The 20,344-nt window shown below is 36.3% G+C and overlaps 1 protein-coding gene across 15 annotated transcripts in view; it reads right to left on the bottom strand.

The window, feature by feature from the left end:
- Window positions 1-20,344, bottom strand: part of GULP1 (GULP PTB domain containing engulfment adaptor 1) — a 275,824-nt gene that overhangs the window by 187,568 nt on the left and 67,912 nt on the right. For 9 of the 15 annotated variants that reach the window (XM_064586812.1, XM_064586809.1, XM_064586804.1 and 6 more), the window contains exon 2: window positions 6,670-6,769. The exons of 2 other annotated variants lie outside the window; for them this stretch is intronic. The gene's annotated coding sequence lies outside the window, so the exon portion shown is untranslated. Of the gene's footprint in view, window positions 1-6,669; window positions 8,076-20,344 lie in introns of those variants that run through there. 4 more of the 15 variants (XM_064586805.1, XM_064586806.1, XM_064586800.1 and 1 more) reach the window with 2 other exon arrangements.

The following is a 20,344-nucleotide window of genomic DNA, read 5'->3' as shown; positions in this document are numbered from 1 at the left end:
AAGAGAACCTCAGACAAAGGCAAGCACAAATGAAAGAACACAATATATTTGGACAATTTTATATAATTTTATTGATCTACATTAAGGAATGATTAAAGATGAAGCTTAAATTTTATAAAGTCAAGATCCAGATGGCAAGGGTCTTCTCTTTCCTGAGAATGTTACGTAAAGGGAGTGGCATAATCCTATTTGGGTTTTCAAAAGCCTCTTTGCCGGGAAAGGTTTGAAGGGGAAAAACTCAGAACAGTTTGACAGCTTAGCAGCTATCTGGCTAGTTTGAAGAAATAATAGAAACCAGTAATCAGTAAAAGAGAGATTGCAAAGAGAGATAAGTGAGAAAATTTTAAGGAGTACAGTGAAAAAGACTGGTTAATCAACTACAGGTTATAGGTATTAATAAAAAAAAGAATTCAAGTTTAAGTTTCCCAATCTGACTATCCAAATGGATAGTAATTCTAACCAGAGAGGTAGGATACTTTAAAGAATGTGAGACAATTATAATCTCTGACCTACTGAGTTGGGTCCATCGACATAGATATACCAAACAAATGGAGGTGTCTAGAAATCTGATAGAATAGGCAGCCTCTAAGAGGGCTTCCAATAATCTCTGCCTCTTGATATTGATGCCCTTTTGTGATTCCCTGCCCTTGAATGTGGGCTGGACCTATGACTCACTTCTACAATACTGAAGAGGGCAGAAGTGGTGGTATATTCATTTCCTGTGGCTGTCATAACAAATAACCACAAACTGGATGACTTAAAACAACAGAAATGTATTTTGTCATAGTTTTGGAGGTCAGAACTGAAATCAAGGTGTCAGGAAGGCTACACTGCTTCTAAAGGCTCATAGAGAGATTTCGTTCCTTGCCTCTTCCAGGTTCTGCTGGCTCCAGTGGTCCTTGATGTGTGGTGGCATCACACGAGTCCTTCTGCCTTCACACAGGGTCTTCTCCTCTCATAAGGACACAAGTCATTAGATTATTAAGGCTCCTCTAGGTAATCCAGGGTGTTTGCACCCAAGATCCTTAGTCGAATTACATCTTCAAAGACACTTTCCAAATGTTACATTCACAAGTACCACAGGTTAGGACTGGAACATATTTCTGGGGGCCATCACTCAACTCACTGCACATGGAATGACACTTCCTACATTTGGTTGTAAAGGAATGTTGTTTCCGTAGGCGTGCTCACTTTTGCTCCCTCTTGGACTGCTTGTCCCAGAGAAAACTAGCTTCCATATGGTGAGGCAGCCCTACAGAGAGAGGCCTCCCCATGGCTGAGCCTGGAAGTGGACTCTTCAGCCCCAGGTGAGCTCTGAAATGACTGTAGCTCCAGCTGACAGCATGACTGCAGCATCACGAGACCAGAGCCAGAGGCACTGCTAAACTGTGTCCAGAAACCGTAAGATAATACACAAGCACTGTTCTAAGCTGCTAAGTTTTAGAAGTGATTTACCATACAGCAATAGAAAACTAATATGGAGCTCACAAAAATGTCAAGGCTAGGTCAAAAAGAATTAAGACAAGCTATGGGAATGATTCAGTTTAGCATTTAAGAAATATTTATAGAGTATCCTCTATAAAACTAACATTGTGGTGGGTTTTATATAGATCTAAGTTTGTATCTGTAATGATAAATGATGAGCCAATCCTCAAGAATCTTAGAGTCTCAGGGAACGATAGACAAGACCACATGCACGGTACGACAGAGGAATGTAAACTGGGTTAAGGTACATAGCACATAGAAGAAGGATCTGGTCCAGGTTCCAAAAGTCAGAGAAGACTTCCTGGAGAAGGTGAATTCTTAGTTTCCACAAACTGACCTACCTATAACTATATATTATCAAAGTTCCCTTCCTTTCAACAATGCAAAATTTAAAATACCTCTAAGTAATAAGAACACTTTTCCTGTCCATTACACTAAGACTCCTATAATAAATTTATCTAAGCTTTTAGGGCAAGAACATATATCCACTTCTGCTGTGCTGAAAAGGCTAAGGCTAAATTAAATATACAGTGATTATTAAGTTCATGTTTTGTTTGGTGTAACTTGTTTTCACCCTTATTGTACTTTTACTTTCATTTTAAGGAAACTCAAATCACTTTTAATAATAAATAAATGAATCCTCAATTATATAAGGAATTGCAATGAAAGCGATAAAACACAGTGAGAGACTCTGGCAGAAAAATCCTCAGTGTTCAAAACCAAACTTATAATTTTACCAACAAAAAAAATCTCCCTTTTGCACTATTCTCCCCATTTTTGTTAATTCCATCAACATACCCCTCTTGCCTAATGTAAAAGACCCTCCCCTTAACCTCCCAGCACTTATACCACTGCCTTAGTTTTTTTTTTTTCTAGTCAGATGTTTGCTTCCTTTTTTTTTAAGTTTATTTTATTATGTTAATCACCATACATCATTAGTTTTGATGTAGTGTTCCATGATTCACTGTTTGCATATAACACCCAGTGCTCCATTCAGTACGTGCCCTCTTTAATACCCATCACTGGGCTAACCCATCCCTCCACCCCCTTCCCCTCCAACACCCTCAGTTTGTTTCTCAGAGTCCATAGTCTCTCATGGTTCATTTCCCCCTCCGATTTCCCCCCCTTTCATTTTTCCCTTCCTACTATCTTTTTTTTTTAACATATAATGTATTATTTGTTTCAGAGGTACAGGTCTGTGATTCATCAGTCTTACACAATTCATAGCGCTCACCATAGCCCATACCCTCCCCAGTGTCCATCACCCAGCCACCCCATCCCTCCCACCCCCCACCCCTCCAGCAACCCTCATTTTGTTTCCTGAGATTAAGAATTCCTCATATCAGTGAGGTCATATGATACATGTCTTTCTCTGATTGACTTATTTCACTCAGCATAATACCCTCCAGTTCCATCCACGTCATTGCAAATGGCAAGATTTCATTTTCTTGATGGCTGCATAATATTCCATTGTGTAGATATACCACATCTTCTTTATCCATTCATCTGTCGATGGACATCTTGGCTCTTTCCACAGTTTGGCTATTGTGGACATTGCTGCTATAAACATCGGGGTGCATGTACCCCTTTGGATCACTACATTTGTATCTTTGGGGTAAATACCCCAATTGCTGGGTCGTAGGATAGCTCTATTTTCAACTTTTTGAGGAACCTCCATACTGTTTTCCAGAGTGGCTGCACCAGCTTGCATTCCCACCAACAGTGTAGGAGGGCTCCCCTTTCTCCGCATCCTCGCCAACATCTGTTGTTTCCTAACTTGTTAATTTTAGCCATTCTGACTGGTGTGAGGTGGTATCTCATTGAGGTTTTGATTTGGATTTCCCTGATGCCGAGCGATGCTGAGCACTTTTTCATGTGTCTGTTGGCCATTTGGATGTCTTCCTTGGAAAAATGTCTGTTCATGTCTTCTGCCCTTTTCTTGATTGTATTATTTGTTCTTTGGGTGTTGAGTCTGATAAGTTCTTTATAGATTTTAGATACTAGCCCTTTATCTGATAAGTCACTTGCAGATCTTTTCCCATTCTGTCAGTTGTCCTTTGGTTTTGTTGACTGTTTCCTTTGCTGTGCAAAAGCTTTTTATCTTGATGAAGTCCCAATAGTTCATTTTTGCCCTTGCTTCGCTTGCCTTTGGTGATGTTTCTAGGAAGAAGTTGCTGTGGCTGAGGTCGAAGAGGTTGCTGCCTGTGTTCTCCTCTAGGATTTTGATGGATTCCTGTCTCACACTGAGGTCTTTCAACCATTTTGAGTCTATTTTGGGGTGTACTGTAAGGAAATGGTCCAGTTTCATTCTTCTGCATGTGGCTGTCCAATTTTCCCAACACCATTTGTTGAAGAGACTGTCTTTTTTCCACTGGATATTCTTTGCTGCTTTGTCGAAGATTAGTTGAACACAGAGTTGAGGGTCCTATTCTGGGCTCTCTATTCTGTTCCATTGATCTATGTGTCTGTTTTTGTGCCAGGACCATACTGTCTTGATGATGACAGCTTTGGAATAGAGCTTGAAGTCCGCAATTGTGATGCCACCAGCTTTGCTTTTCTTTTTCAACATTCCTCTGGCTATTCGGGGTCTTTTCTGGTTCCATACAAATTTTAGGATTATTTGTTCCATTTCTTTGAAAAAAGTGGATGGTATTTTGATAGGGATTGCATTAAATGTGTAGACTGCTCTAGGTAGCACTGACATCTTCACAATATTTGTTCTTCCAATCCGTGAGCATGGAACGTTTTTCCATTTCTTTGTGTCTTCCTCAATTTCTTTCGTGAGTATTCTGAGTACAGATCCTTTGTCTCTTTGGTTAGATTTATTCCTAGGTATCACTTGGTTTTGGGTGCAATTGTAAATGGGATCGACTCTTTAATTTCTCTTTCTTCTGTCTTGTTGTTGGTGTATAGGAATGCCACTGATTTCTGTGCATTGATTTTATATCCTGCCACTTTCCTGAATTCCTATATGAGTTCTAACAGTTTTGGGGTGGAGTCTTTTGGGTTTTCCACATAAAGTATCATATCATCTGCAAAGAGTGAGAGTTTCACTGCCTTGGTTTTTATTTACATTATTCTCACCCTAGATAAAATTTCCACTGCTTCTTGTTTGAATTCTTCCAATGTTTAGAAACACTGCTTCCTCGGTAACCTTGATCAGACTTGATGTCTTTGAGAAAACCTCACCAGTTGATAATCTAGTACCTGCATCTCTACATAATTAGTTACCAACTAGTCTATCTAAAAACGTGAATAATTGGAAGTGCCTGAGTGGCTCAGTTGGTTAAGCATCTGCCTTTGGCTCAGGTCATTATCTCAGGGTCCTGGGATCGAGCTAGGCCTCCTAGGGCTCCCTGCTCAGTGGAGAGTGTACTTCTCCCTCTGCCCCTCCCCCCTCAAATAAATAATTGAAATCTTTTTTAATAATGTGATTCTATTGTTACACTATTTATTTGTTGGTCATGCATGTCTCATCCCCCACACTACAACCTCCTCAGGAATAAAGATTATGTCTTCAACTTTTTTTCTACAGTTTCTCAAGTTCTTCGAGTACCTGACAAACAGCAAGTGTTTAACAAATGCTGATGAAAATGAAAGGAAAAGTCTACAAATCATTCTCCCTTCCTTTGGGTTTGCTCTCCCTTCCTTAGTCTAACACACGTATCACTTCTATATTAAGCTTCTTAGAGGACTTCATGGACCATCTCATTCCCCTGCAATTGTTCCTTCAATGTGTAATGATGAAATATAAATGCCTAAGTAGAGAAATCCAAATACAGAACATATTTCCCATCACTTTGCTATATCTACCTTATCCTTCCTATTTCCTGAATACCCCCCTTTCTTTCTCAGCTGTGTATCTTTGCTCCAACTTTGCCCTCCATTTAAATGTTCACCCATCAAAGTTCTACCTACTCTAAAAAGCACAACTCAACTGGGCTCTCATTTGTGAAGTGTTCTTGGCACCTAGCACATTCTACTTTTACCTAAGGAACTGAAATAGTTTCTTACCTTGCCACATTTTATTGAAAATTGAAAGAGGTAAGAAAATACTTCTATACCTTCCTGTCCTTAATGTCTACCATCACCACCACCATCAATAATAATCAAATAATCATAGCGCTTAGGCTATGTATGATATAGTACGATATCTTAGTACGATAAGGCTTAGTACGATAATAAATTTTCACTAAATACTAATTGAATAAAATATATTTGTTACCACTTATAAATAATGTATTTTTAGACAGTGCAGAAAGATTATACATATGTAATATTTACTTTTCTTATACACTTGGTTATGTAAGGGATATATTGGCCGAATATATGTGAGTAGAGAGTGCTACTGCTTACAAGTAAAATTTAGAATACTGACTTAATTTTGAATTTTTTCTTCAACACAAACTAGGTTTTGTTTGGGAATTTCTTTGAATGAAAATATTTTAAGTCATGGATCAATAAACATTTTCAAAAATGGTAACAAAAACTGTAACTCATTACTACTTTCTGGAGGTAAATTCAGAAATAATAAAAAGCCTTTGAAATATTATAGCCATTGAGCCAGTGATGCTACTTTTAGTAACTCTCCCAATGCAAAATGAGTGACGTACATACCAATCTATCTATAAAGATATTGTCTGAATAATAAACACAATCTAAAAAATATTTTAAAATTATTTATGTTTATATTAACAAAAAAATATGAGACATTAATTCATGTTCTCAGAACAAAATAGATGTGACAAAAATAATAAAGAAATTCAGCAAACAATACATATCCTAACTTTGTTTAAAGGGGAAAACCAACAAAACATTAAGTGATATAGAACAAAATGATAACAGAAGTTTTTTGTTTTTATTTATTTATTTATTTTTTAAGTAGGCTCCATGCCCAGTGTGAAGCCCAACTCGGGCCTTGAACTCACGACCCTGAGATCCAGACCTCAGCCGAGATCAAGAGTTGGACACTTAACCGACTGAGCCACACAAGCATCCCAAGAAGTTATTTTTAGAAAAACAGGCTCATTTGTGATTTTAACTTTATTTTGCTTTAATGTATTTTACCATATTCTGCAATAAAACTATGTTTTTAAGTATTTGGTACAAAATAAAAACATTGTTTACAGTTTCAAATCTTTTTTCAAAATGGTGGTAAGTATATAAACAATCACAAATTCTTACCTGGGAGTGCTCGAATACAGTTGAAAGAATATGCAGACGCTTGACTTTGAATAGTTTCAATCACACAGTTGCCATTTGAGTTCCTCAATCACTTCCTCTCCTATACCAGAAGGAATCACATATAACTAAAAATAAAATTAAAATTGGACTGAGTAGAATTAACCAATAATTACATTTATGTGTATTTTAATTCAGAGCTTACGGTACATATTCTAAAATTCTAAGTATGTTTCTTGTGAAAGTTCAAGAAAATTACCTAATAAAAAAAGTGGTAAAGCGTGTTAATTTTTTGGAAAAGATAAAATAACAGATTGCTAAATAAGATCAAATACCAAAATTGCTAGATAGTAAGTTAAGTGTTTTAACTCATGGCTATCTTACTATGAAAGCACAGCGATGGCTGGTTGATAATACACCCCTTCCCCCTACAGCTAGCCCCTGCTATCTCCTCCAGTCAGCAGCTAATTAAACCAACCAAGTGCATACTCCGTCCCTGATTAAGAAGATGAAACAGAATTTTAGAAAGCACTGATCTATTTTAACTTTCATTCCACTTCCACTGCTAAGGAGAAAGCATTTAGGTAACTTATCCTTCTATTCATTCTCATGCTATATGTGGCTGATTAAGATTTTTACATTTTTTATTCCAGCAGACGAAAGGAAAAAGCCTTTCCAGATGCAACACAAATTATGCCTTCCCTTAATTTGGTCACTTCAAATGTACCTCTGATATAAATTTCAAATACTAGCAAAAATATTCACAGTATAGTATCTCTTCTTGTCAAAATAGCTGTTTTTTCTGTTTTGTTTTGGCAAAAATACAAAAATGTATCTCACTCTTTTGTTCTGCTTCCCTCCATAACTTTAATATAGACTGTTGGTAAAGCCAGATCTATATTTTTGACTTTCTCAAATTATAGACTAAAAGCAGATCTCAAATATTTTATTTCTGCCTCTTTGTGTCTTAGCCATGTGAATATTCTGAACACTACCTTTTTTCCTCTTAGCTACAATTTTCTTCAGAAGTCTATTTTTTCATGCTATTCCAGTTCATTTTCTAACAGAACTTTAGAAAGAAAAGAAAGGATCTTCGTTTAGGTGGCCCCAGAGGCAAAGTCTGACGTAATAATTCAAGTAAATAAGTTTGTTTGGGAGACACTAAAGGAAAGGGTTTACAGACAGATCATCAACAACATCTACCACAACAGACAATGACTCTAAAATTTGAATTAAAATATGAGCATGGTTCATTGTAAGGCCATATATGGGTATTTTATAATTTTAGTGAAAAAAAGTTTATCTACCCAGTGATGCCTATTATTTATTAAATCACATGGTACTCTTTTAGCGTTTACTCAATCTTAGGGTATATATATGATACAATTCATTTTCTCGTTCCTCAAAATGTAAAGGCTCTATTACCACATACCTCCAGCTTTAGAATTCAAACATGACACAGCTAAAAGGTAACCGTGAAACTATGTCATGATTTCCAAAGTGACTAATTAGATCATTTTTCTGTTTTGTCTTAGGGAGAAGGGAGAAAAGGAGAGACAAAATTAGTTCTTTTTTAACATAATGATAATTTCTCTATTTTGTGCAAATATTGGTCTTATGAAAATAAATAAGAAAGAAATCCCCTAAGATAACATAAGTAACAAGACTATTCCAAAAAAATCCCATTCCAAAATGTTATAGGAAAGTAAATATTTTCCTTAAAGTGGTTAATCCAATTTAACATCCCCACAGTTTGTATTTCTATCTCAGACTGACTGAAATCCAGTCTTACTGAGAAAATGTTTTCAGCCTAGAATATATCATGCAATGTGACAGAATAAAGAAGAGCACGAAAATATCCACATTAAAAAACAAGAATGAACTTGTGCCTACTTCTATCTTTCTTCTTGCAAGAAAATGACATATACTCTGAAGTGGACTGTCCCAGGTCTGATATGATTAAATTTGTGCAGATAAAGAGCATTTTCAAATATTCTTGCAAAAAATGAGATGTGCTTATGGGTTGTTCTTTTGATTATATTTTTATTTTAAAATATAAAATCTTGTTTCCAACTTGATTCTTAAAATTTTAGTATGAACATAATACACTCAATTTCATCTTATTTTGCCACCATTTATTATATATTAATATGAAATTTGAAGATGTGTATGAAATTAAGTGATGCCAGTCATTTCTTTACCAGAACCTTCATTTTTCCCAACAGTGTTAGTTTAAGAAACTAACATGATTAACATTGCAATATGACTACATGCTTCAATCTGTTAATGCAACATGGTATCTTTAAGTATTTCATACACAGTAAAACCAACTAAAACAAACAAGCCAGGCTAAGACATATTTCTTCTTGTCATGAAATGAAATAGAAACCAGCATTATCATGATCTTAAAACTTTCTCAAAATCATTTTGCTACTTATTTTTCTTTTTATAGCTAGCCCCAAGAACTTAGCAATATCCCAAACTAATTTACAAAATGTTGCAAAAGAAAGTTTTCCTAGATACTCATCTTTTATTCTCTCTGGGCAACTAAATTCAAAATATACAAAAGCAGATCTTTGGCCTGTGATTTTCTTTTTCCTTTTTTTTTCTTTGTCCTGTGATTTTAATTAAGTAAATACTGTAATTTTCATTCTAAGTATTCAAGCAGAAACCTGGCATTATAATCCCTCATTTTCTTTACCCATTATCATAAAGTTAAATCAGAATAAATTCTATTCTACTTAATACAAGAGACGCCATTTTGTTTCTTCTCCCAGTTTACATCCTCACCAACCTATTAGCAGTCGGCCATGAGCTGACTAACAACTAAGCTGGTCATATCACCCTCTGGACAAAGTCCAAATGACTTAGCATGCGTTAGCATCTTAGTCCAGATGCCTTAGAATCTCTTCTTAATGATGTCTTCTCAAATGCTTTCACTCTAATGCCCCAGGGAAAAGGGTATAAACTGTCACAGTGGCTGGGCGCAATCACTTCCTGTTCATTTTAGTCTTCTCACCAAGGCAGTGGCATACATACATTCATAACTATACCCCTATGCTCTAAGGAATGGAAAGCTGGAAAATTAATTTAGTTCATCAGACAAATATTCATTGAGCATGTACTGAATACCCAATTGTATCAGTCATTAGGGAGAAGAAATAAGTCCACGGCCACCTTTGCATTCGTCAATTGATAAGGATGATGTTAACGGCAAGGTCAAGTGCAGAAGAAACATAGAAATGTTTAGGAAAGTCCCGCTAGAAAAGATGGAATCTGTGAACCTTCAGTTTAGAAGTCATCCGATGAAGAAACTGGGAAAGGCCACAGTTGGCGAGGGAACATCATAAGCAAAGGCACAGGAATAAGAAACAACATGCCACCTTCAAGGATAGGCAAGCAGTTAGGTATATAGGATTTGAAAAGAGAATGTTTACAGAATGGTTTAGAAGAGTTTTTAGCAGTAAGGTAAGGCCATATCGGAAAGGTTCTTGAACGCCATGCCATGAAATTTGGATTTTACCCTAAAGATGGTAGGAGTATGATAAAACAGGAAAGTGGAGCAAGAAGATATGTATTTTAGGAAGATCATGTGTCAAATGTGGCTCTCAGGAGATCATGAAAGAGAGAAGGTGAGATAAGCAAACTGCTCCTTAGAAATCTATGTATATTTGTTAAATGGTAATGCAAAATAGAAATAGACTGTAGGCATTCATATTTGTAAGATGTAAACCTGGAATGGTGCTTGGGATTTAATTCATGTAGGAACAGAGCAAGACCAAGACAACTCTGGCCCCGGGCTTTCCTATTCTCAGAGATGTCAGTCTGGACCAAGAACTCCTACCATCTGTTGTCATTCAATGTGCATGTTAAGTTCCCTTTCCTCAGCTCTCATTATGGAAAGAAAAAAGTGACAGAGGATGACACATGACAAACTATTTCAGAATTAATAACAATTTTAAATTCGCCAATTTAAAAACAAATTCAACCTAGTTCTTTCCTCTGAATTTGACATGAAACTTTTAGAGGTGCTTTCAAGCTGTCACCAGCAGGAAATTTTCCTAATTAGAAGAAGTTGGAGAACAATTATCAAGTCATTCACCCTTTCTGGTGAAATCGGTGGGAAACACAAGTCACTTTCTGTGAAACTTTTGGTTATTATATTTTTCAGCCTAAGTAGGTTAAGGTAGAGCCTTTGTTCTTTTTTAACATTAACTCTTCACAAACTCTGGTCTCTCAAATATTAAGAACCCTTTATGTAAAAAACACAGCCCAGGCAATCAATCAATCAATCAATAACACAGCCCAGGCAATGAGATGGATCCGAAATGCTGACAACAGGACACAGGTTAAAAATTCATGACTTGAGTTAATGAATGATGTAGGGCAGAGTGAAATTCATAGTATGGTAGAGAAACTTTTAATGCAATAGGAATTCGAAGAATAAACTAAATCTGACTAGGGAAAGGGATGGAAATCTTAGCAATGTTTGGAGGAATGAGGAAAAAAGAAGAGCAAGAGAGCAACAGGAGACAAAGCTATTCTCCCTGAGTCAGTCATCAAAAGTTCTGGGATTTACTCTGTTTGAGCCAGGAAGGTGACATGCACATCCCCAACCAATCACTGGGAGTGCAGAGTCAATGAGTCGCTCTGGCCAACCAGGGTGCATTCCTGGAGAGACAGATATGGTCAGTTCTCCTAAATCACATGGCTACTACACAGGATAAAGGTGATTCCCCCAAGGAAATCTAACTTATTATGAATACAGTGGTAGGGAAATTAACAAATAAACACTAACTCTACATCATATGAATTTAGAAAGAAAGACATGAGACATTCCATACACAGCAGTACTCACTGTGCCTGGCACATAAAAATAGGACTCAGTAATTCACAATCATTTTATCACTTCTGCTATCGTTCCATACTTATATATTACAAAGAAAACTGCAATACACAGCACATAAATATTTGTGTTCGTCTCAAATTATTGCTTTATTAAGGCTTCCTAGAAATGAAATTACTAGTTCAAAAGTATTTGATCTTTCAGGTGTTTTCATACACATCACCAAGTTGTTTTCTAGAAAGATAAACTAACAAAGGCTTCCACCAACAGCAGATGATGATGCTAATTACAGCCATCCTTGCCAGCAACGATTTTTTTCTTAATCTTTGACAATTTGATTGTTCAAAAATTTGCTAAAATGTGTATTTATTTAACTGCAAGTAAGGTACAACTTTTATGTACTTAATTTATTAAATACTTATTTTATAATTTTTATTTTCCTTTTGGTGTGCTGTATTTATATTTTAATGAGGTTTTCTGAGATTTTGAGCCAAATATATACCTCAAAGCCTTTGGATTTTTTATTCCCTCTGTCTTCATTGCTCTTCTCCCAAGTAACTACATTCACCACTCAGTTCCGTCATTAGATAAGGAAAGGTTGGTTTTCAGTTTCCCTTAATGTCAGTTATATATTTTACCTACAAAATAATGTAAGTTGTTAGTCCTTACTTTAAGATCTTAGCTATGAGCGAATACAAAGGCATTAAAGCAGCTAACTCATTATCAAAGGTGTCAAAGAATTTTATTTAATGGTTGTATCTACCTAATATATTTTATAAATTTAATTAGCTTTAATTTTTTAATTAATCATCTTATTTAGTTCTAATACTAGGATTATTTCTAAAACACTGCCAATATGGATTTCAACACCACGTTCTTTAAAAACAGAATTTTTTCCAAATAGTCTCCATATTTTAAGCTCCTTCCTTCTGTCCTTCCTTCTTCCCTCTTTTCTTCCTTACTTTCTCTGTACTCTTCTTTCCTTCCTACCTTTATCTCAGAAAACAAAATCATGAGTTACTATTCTTTACTATAGTATTTTAATATATCAAAACATACTCAGGAGACTAAAAAAAAAAATTATAAAACACCTATGCTAAAAGCCACCCTTAATTTTTGAAAATCTTTATTACTAAAAAAATTGTAAAACTATATAAATATATTTCAGTGTTTGTGGAAATGGAGCACCTCTTCAATAAACGCTCTTATAAAGCATTTTTGTAAATAGCCACACAACAGAGACTGCTGAAATGAAGGAAATCAAGAAACTGTGGTTGATTCCTTAATAAAAAATTGGGGCAGAAAATACTCATTAACTTGGGTTACATAAAAAGTCATTAGCTTAATTTTTCCAGTCCTGTGGAGTTTAATTTTATTCATGTTAATATCTATGAAGTATGTAATGTATTTAAAGGCAAATTTCAGTGAGCTATAATTCAGTGTTCCAATTTCCCACAGTTAAGGTGGAGGATGGGAAGGAGATTTTTATTCATCTTTGTCTCTAAATTAATTGCAGTAACACTATAATTGGATATAATTAAATTATATAAACACTGCTCAATAAAATCTAGAAAACCTTCTGTATCAATACAATTCAGCACATAAAAAGTATATAAATGCATCTACTATTAACTAATTATTATCTTATGGATGAGGAAATAGTCTTTTGAGGTGCTATCATCCATAAGTATTTTATATGCTGACTGGTTATGTTTCAAGGCCTTTCTTCAGCAATCAAACATTTTCAGTATCAAGATTTTGCAACCATTCTTTATGTTGATCTGCTATGAAATATTAGTGTACCATTTTAACCTGCTGTTCTTTTGCTCAATGGTATTTTCACCTTACAGCATACATTTCACTCTTCATTTAATTTCATATATACATACATTGCACTTTCCTGCCATCACGTTCCTGTGGGGGAAAAAAAAAACAAAAAGCAAACAAAAAAACCACATTCTCATAACTGCACCCTGGGTTTTCTTTGCAGACCTATACTCCTTCCCTTCTTCCTGGTAGTTATGTTTGACTGGGGGTGGCTCTAGTGCTAGTTCCAAGACTAGCCTGAGAGTACCAGGACCCTAGTCATAATTAGTTACTCAGGAATGGAAATGTGCCCTAAGTTAAAATAAGGAAAATCAAATCAGCACCTTTTTCTATAACTATATGGAAAGCAGCAATCCCTTTCCATATGAGTTGATTAAATTGAGGATTGAAAGACTGATGGCTGTTTTGTCCTCTCATTTCCTACCTTCAAAAGAAACCAAGTCAGGAAAAACAGAGCCATGAGAGAGAAACAACTGAATACCTGGATTCAGCCTTGCCTGAAGCATCACTCCAGAACTTTAAACTGTAATAACCAATATCTATTTTGTTTCGTTTAACTGAATTTTAATTGGTTTTCTGTCAAGTTCAAGCAAATGATCACTCTGGAATATATGCTATTTACTAATGTATAATATGTATTTTATTGAATTTTTTTTAAAGGCTTTATTTGTCAGAGAGAGACAGCATGAGCAGGGAGGAGGGGCAGAGGCAGAGGAAGAAGCAGCCTCCCCACTGAGCAGGGAGCCTGATGCAGGACTCGATCCCAGGACCCCACAATCATGACCTGAGCCAAAGGCAGATGCTTAACCTACTGAGCTATCCAGGTGTCCCTATTTTATTGAATTTTCATCTGACTTTCTCCAAATTGAGCTAACAGTATAAAATGGGCCAAATAATTGAAAGATACATTAAAAAAAGTGTTTTACAAAATTGTTATTCAGCTACTTTTTTGGTGTTTTGAAGGTATCTGCTGCTGTTAGAAGCTGAAAAGGACATGAAAGGTCAGATGAGTCTTTAGTAGGTTTTTAATAATTAAGAGGGCAGAGGGGCACCTGGATGGCTCAGTCCGTTAAATTAACAACTCTTGATTTCAGCTTGGATTGGAATCTCAGGGTCCTTAGATCAAACCCTGCCCAGAGGCTCTGTGTTCAGCGGGGAATCTGCTTAAGATTCTCTTTCCCTCTTCCTCTGCCCCTTTGCTCCTGTCCTCTCAAATAAATAAATAAATAAGATTTTATTTATTTATTTGAGAGAAAGAGCGAGAGAGAGCATGAGTGGAGGGGAGGGGCAGAGGGAGAGGGAGAAATAGGCTCTCCGTTGAGCCTGGAACCAATGCAGGGCTGGATCTGAGGACCCTGGGATCATGACCTGAGCCAAAGGCAGACGCCTACCCAACTGAGCCACCCAGACACCCCATAAATAATTTTTAAAAAATAATTAAGAGGGCAGAACTTACATAGTTTAAAATGTTTGCTTTTCTTTTTTGTTTTGTTTTTGTTTTTATTTTTGAAAACGTTTGTGTTTTCTTAAGAAATGATATAATATAGGGGTGCCTGGGTGGCTCAGCCAGTTAAGCATCTGCCTTCGGCTCAGGTCATGATCCCAGGGTCCTGGGATGGAGCCCCGTATCGGGCTCCCTGCTCAGTGTGGAGCCTGCTTCTGATTCTCCCTCTCCCTCTGCCCCTCCCCCGCTTGTGCTCGCTTGCTCTCTCTCTCAATCTCTCTCCCTCAAATAAATAAATAATATCTTAAAAAAAAATGATACAATACGGGCTTTCATGAACTTTAGACTGGAGCGTTATATCTTAACTTCAATTGAAGACAGCATAAATGTGATTGATTTAAATAACTGGTAAATAAACAGATTCAGGATGGATATGAACAACTTTATAAATCTAATATGCAATAGGTGATGTGGAGCGTTTATTAATTAAAAATTACACAAGATGAATAATCTCTCTTAATTCCTGATGAATTAATGTTATGTTTTACATAAACGCAAATAAAGACCTGATTGGCAGCTTAATAGAATTATTCCTACCTGATTCTACTCTAATAAGTTATTTTCATATTTCTTTGGAACTTTTCACAAAGACAACACCTAAGTAAACATTGTGCCTTACTAACTGGTCATAGAAGTTTCTGGGCAATTATTTATGTTGACACCCAACCCTTTAATAGCTTTTCCCTATCTGATAAGGATTTGATATCTACTATGTAGTATCTGAATGGCCTATCAAAAATAAAGACTTGGAACTATCACTGTTTACAAAGCTGGAAAAATAAACCCAACTTTATTTTATAAGAGACTTAATAAGGATATATCAAATACCTGGGTTTATAATTTCACAATTTATTTTTGAAGACTCAGTGCACAAAATATCATAAGGCACCAAGAAGTTCTCCCCAAATAAATGTCAGCTATAAAGAAAGTTTAGCTTAGCAAATCTCATTTTCTTTTTTCTTAAATAGGTTCAAATGTAATATGCTATCTAAATAAGCATTGTTCTCCAAAGGTACCTGATCCTTCCCTAGAATTTTCTTCTCCATTTTCCCCCTCTTTTAGACTTCAGCTCCATCTCAAACAAAATTCAATAAACTATAATCACTGAAGAAAGAGGTCATAAACTGTAACTCTACGTTTGAGTCATTCCTTCCCCCAACTCCACAGGATAGAGTCTACGCTATCAAATGAATACATAAAATACTTATAATAAACAAGCATTATATTTACCCAAGCTAAGAACTTCTCTTCAGCCTCCTCTGTTACACATTTTCCTCGTCAATAGGGAATTATTTCTATCCAGACAAAACATCAAAGAGATCTCTAGTTTTTCAGTTATTCTTCAGTTACTTTGTGATAAATGAAGATGGTTCCTATCTTGCCTGTGAGCAAAGAAGATTGCAATCATCTCATTTGAACCTAATCTCCCCAAGTTCCAGAATCCAATGATATGGTTTAGCATAGATAGAGCAGGTCTTTTCTTTGTTCACAGATTTATCAAAAGAGTAAACGTGTGAAAATGTCATCATAATTAGGTCAAGTCTAATTTCATTTGACAAATATTTTACATGTAAGGTAGGTCAAAGTAACCAACAGAGCACTTGCCACATGATGCTAATAATACCTATGCTTCCTCTCTCTTGGGGTATTTTCGAACGAGCTATCTATAAAAGCACTTTCAGAAATGTAAAGTACTATACAAATATGAGATCATGTTACTAGCCGAAAAGGATGCATTCCAGGAGAAGTTATAACTTGTGCTAAAAAAGTAAAATTTACAACCAAATTCCCCTTTTCCAACAAGTGATGTCAGAGTTCCACACTTGCAAGTAAAGTTTCTGCAAAGACATTTCATAAGAATTCAACACTGAGCCACAGAGAAAAGAAGATCATGTAATATACCAAGTATATCTGATTTCCGAGCTCTTGAGTAGTCAGAAGAAGTAAATGACAAAAAGCAGTCTTCCAAACGCTCTAAATCTATTATTAAGTAGAAAGTACTAATGTTAGCCACAGTGGGTCCCTCCTCTGGAAAACTCCCCACTCGGTAACACTAGGCAAACCAGTTTTTAGCTCTTTGCTATGCATGAAAACACTTAAAATCAAATCAGTACAGTACATTCCTTCAGACTATGAAGACTTCATTTCATTCAGTTACTTAAGATCATATTACCAAGAGCACATCTCTGTTTTGCTATAACCATTTACAGCAAAAAAAGCAAAATGAAAGGAACAAAAGCCTTGCAACCTCATAGACTAAAGCAAAAGGAAACCATGACCTAGCTACCTGTGGGATGGACTCCCCTCTCTAAAATGTAACTGAAAGCTAGTGCACTAGTTTATAATAATCAGTGATATTATGAATATGCTCCTTCCTCATCTCTACCCAGTTTTACTCATCCAATGAACGCTAATGAACACCAGCTGTTTACTGGGGATAAAGATGAAGTCATGAAGCTTCTCATCTAGCAGAGGAGTCAGCATGCATACGAACTCTAACTTGCTGTTATAAACGCCAAAATAGATGTCATCCTATTAAGCACTTGCATCTAACTTAATTCTGAACATGTCTCAATGGTGATGAATGTGTAAGTTTAACTTTTCAAAATGTTTTCACGGTTATAATGACATCTTGTTTTTCAAAAACAGCCCTGTCCTCTATGTAGGGTCCTTCTTCTACCAAAAAAGAAAATCAATACTGAGAGATGAGTTACAAGCATCAGAGCCAAGATCACAACTCAGGAATTCTGACTCTTTTTATTTCCTTTTCACAACTAGACGATAACCCTCTAGTTTGCATGCTAAAATCCTGTGTACTATTTATCATCTTATTTCACTTTTTTTTTTTCAAACTATGACTACTGATAATACTGTTAAAGAAAAATCCTCACCTATTATGGCTAAAGCAAGCTCATGTGAGAAAACTATTCTACGCTACAAATTTCTTACTGCCAAATGAAATAATGAAGTTTATTTTTTTTTCTATTAGTACCTGCCAAGAAAACCTACTACAGAAGAAAACAGACACAGTGTGAAGTCTGAAAAATAGATCAAATGCTTGTACACCAATGAAAATTGCTGCCTAATCAAGGAAACCATTCTATTCAACATACTTACATCTTGCCAGTTGAATTATAAGTACAGCAATCACAGGCTCACTGTATATGTGAGTTAGATAAAAACTGCATCACTTTCTTTGTGGCTGGTACATAGTAAATGCTCACGAGATATCTGGGAAGGAGTTGGTGGGGGATAGGCAAAGGAGAGCTAGAAGAGAGAAAACTCTTAATAGGTCATCAAGCTCCACCTTGCCAAAAATCAAACAAACAAAAACAACAATAATAAACCACACATACACACACACAGTTAAATACAAGCAGCACATACATTTAAAAGCAATAGGTCTCACATTTCAAAATCTCTAACTCTGCTTTTTTGTCAGTGTTTCCTGTAGTGTCTTTGAGTACCTACTTGGGGACTTTGCAGAGAAGTAACATATTCAAGACAGCAACAATACTCTGAGAAGCAATCTTTATCACTTTTTAAAACTGAAAGAGCCTTACATACTTATAGATGTCACCATTACCAAGTAAGTTTAACTCCTTGTATAAGTTATTTATATATTTTCGGGGCGCCTGGGTGGCTCAGTCGTTTAAGTGTCTGCCTTTGGCTCAGGTCGTGATCCCGGGGTCCTGGGATCGAGCCCCACATCGGGCTCCCTGCTCAGCGGGGAGTCTGCTTCTCTCTCCTCATCTCCCTCTGTGTATGTGCTCTCTCTCTCTAGTTCTCATTCTCTCTCAAATAAATAAATAAAATCTTTTTTAAAAAAGTTATTTATATATTTTCAAGCCCCACCTATAGATTAAAATAACCCATAAAGTAATAAATGAAAATTAAGTTGAAAGGAAAATCTGCGAAGTAAATGAGGGGGGTGACAAATAAAATATGCAATGAGATTTAAGGAAACTAAGTGAGGACAATTATTTCTCATTTGTTCAAGGCAAAAATATATGGAAGGCCAACTACGAGCAGCAGGGGGTCCTCCAACTGCTACACTCCTTGTGCCAAAGTAATTTCTCACTATACTCAAACTAGCCATCTATTGCTCCCCAAATGCCTGCTGTGCCTATAAATCCATCAATAAAGGTCTTGCCCTCATCCTCCTGCTGGAGGAATAACCTCCCTCAAGGCACTCAACATAACCTTTTCCCTCTGAGGAGACTGGCCTGAGGACCTGAGCTAAGACTAGATCATCTAAAGCTTAAGTGGGGACCTACTGCAAAAGCTCCACCTAAACAAAACAAGAGTGGATTACCCCAACCGAGAACATGCTCTACATTCTGAATCCTGACAGGGAAGACAATCAGACTATTTGTTTTGTTTTGTTTTGTTTTTTAAGATTTTATTTATTTATTCATGAGAGACAGAGAGAGAGAGGCAGAGGGAGAAGCAGGCTCCCAAGGAGCAGAGAGCCCAATGCGGGACTTGATCCCAGGACCCTGGGATCATGACCTGAGCTGAAGGCAGTCACTTAACCAACTGAGCCACCCAGGCGCCCAATCAGACTATTTGTAACTGGAGCAGAAAACAAGCCGCCTAGGGAGAAGATGCTTTACCGATGTTATCAGGCAGTAGAAGTCATAAAGAATAATGATTATGGGTGATCAGACACTGAGTCAGAAGAAGGTAAAGAAATATTACATAGAATAGAATACTGGTAGCGGCAGATAAAGCAAAGACAGGGAGCTACATCATCCCAATGGCAGAGAATCAACTCTGCCAAGTAGGGGGCAAGGAGGGAATCGGTTACTCCCATTTCTGAATTGCAGTCCATTTTCCCTGGGTTCCTTTAAAGGCTAGACGTGTGGCTGGGATTCCTGTCTTCTTCAGTACTTCACCTTACTGAGGTAACTCAAATGAGTCTTCCTCCCTGCATCCAAAGAACCTAACATCATCTCTTCTGTCAGGTCTCAACAGCCACCTATGTTACCAGTTTTAAAACTGCAAATGAATGAAACATCACATACAACACTGTAAAAATAATATTTTTTTACCCCAACAAATTAATACACTCTGAAAAAATCATACTAACCCAATGAAAAGAAAAGGAAATAAAGGCCACACAAATCTGTTAGGCATCTCAAGTCACTGAAAAAAGTGTCCCCTCCAAAAAATGCTCTTCATTTGTAGACCTCTGTTCCCCTACAGCTAATTCCAAAATAAAAACAAGAACAAACAAACCTATGCTATGATTGTTCTCTCTCTTCCTAAGAACAATAAAGCACACATAATTTATCTACAGCTTCTGTATTTTCTTTATTGTGCTTAAAACATTTTGCATGTGTTTTGGTTTTTTTTAACTTGAAGCTAAGTTAAATGTGTATTCGTAGACTCTATCAATAGAGCAGAAAAAATACACTTTTCAATTTTATGGATCCCTCAGCACCAAGAAAGCCCAGCCATTTTTCCTAGATTATTCTCAGTTATATATCAGATTTCAC

Source organism: Mirounga angustirostris, unplaced genomic scaffold, assembly GCF_029215605.1.
Source record: "Mirounga angustirostris isolate CCGP_5_RB_7025 unplaced genomic scaffold, mMirAng1.0.hap1 SCAF_3, whole genome shotgun sequence".
Classification (NCBI taxonomy): Eukaryota; Metazoa; Chordata; class Mammalia; order Carnivora; family Phocidae; genus Mirounga; species Mirounga angustirostris.
This window is presented reverse-complemented; position numbering and strand designations above follow the sequence as displayed.